At 39.4% G+C, this 578-nt stretch overlaps 1 protein-coding gene across 5 annotated transcripts in view; it reads right to left on the bottom strand.

The window, feature by feature from the left end:
- The window catches only part of LOC110037535 (telomerase Cajal body protein 1), a 32,807-nt gene that overhangs the window by 13,070 nt on the left and 19,159 nt on the right, over positions 1 to 578 (bottom strand). The window lies entirely within an intron of this gene.

Genomic DNA, 578 nt, shown 5'->3' with positions numbered 1-578 from the left:
AAAGCTACAGCCAGCCTCCGTCTATAAATAAAACCAAAGCCAACGAAGGTAAAATGAGCCAACACAGCCCGCATTAGAACCAAACCGAGCCCCTCAAGGCCAAACAGAACGAACTCCCAAAAAGCAACAAAGTCAAAGCCGAGCTCAACCAAACCAAACATCAACATTAACAATATTAAAATCCAGATCCTTATGCGTATATATATAAAAATGCAGTTCTAGCCATTTCAAGCCAAAACCGAGGCTCCAAACCGAACCCAAAACCGAGCCACAACCCCTTTCAAACTAAATAGATCTTCTTTAAGCACATATTTCAAACCAAAGAATGCCACAGGAAGCCAAAACCAAGCCTCCAAACCAAGGAATCACCTGCATATCTAAATATTTAGGCATGAAACAATCTCAACAGGTATTCGAACAGAGATGATGCCGCATGAGGAGCTAATTCAAACTCCATATGTGTATGAGAAATAAAATAAGCTCTCTAACATTCTTTTTAAGCAAAAGCAGGACATAAAATGCTAAAACCGAAACCCCAACATGCTTGCAAGAAGTGCTAGAATCATTTCAAAAAAAAA

This window comes from Phalaenopsis equestris, unplaced genomic scaffold, assembly GCF_001263595.1.
Source record: "Phalaenopsis equestris unplaced genomic scaffold, ASM126359v1 Scaffold220620, whole genome shotgun sequence".
Taxonomy (NCBI): Eukaryota; Viridiplantae; Streptophyta; class Magnoliopsida; order Asparagales; family Orchidaceae; genus Phalaenopsis; species Phalaenopsis equestris.
Note: the sequence above shows the minus strand (reverse complement) of the source record. Positions and strands in the feature narration are given on the sequence as shown.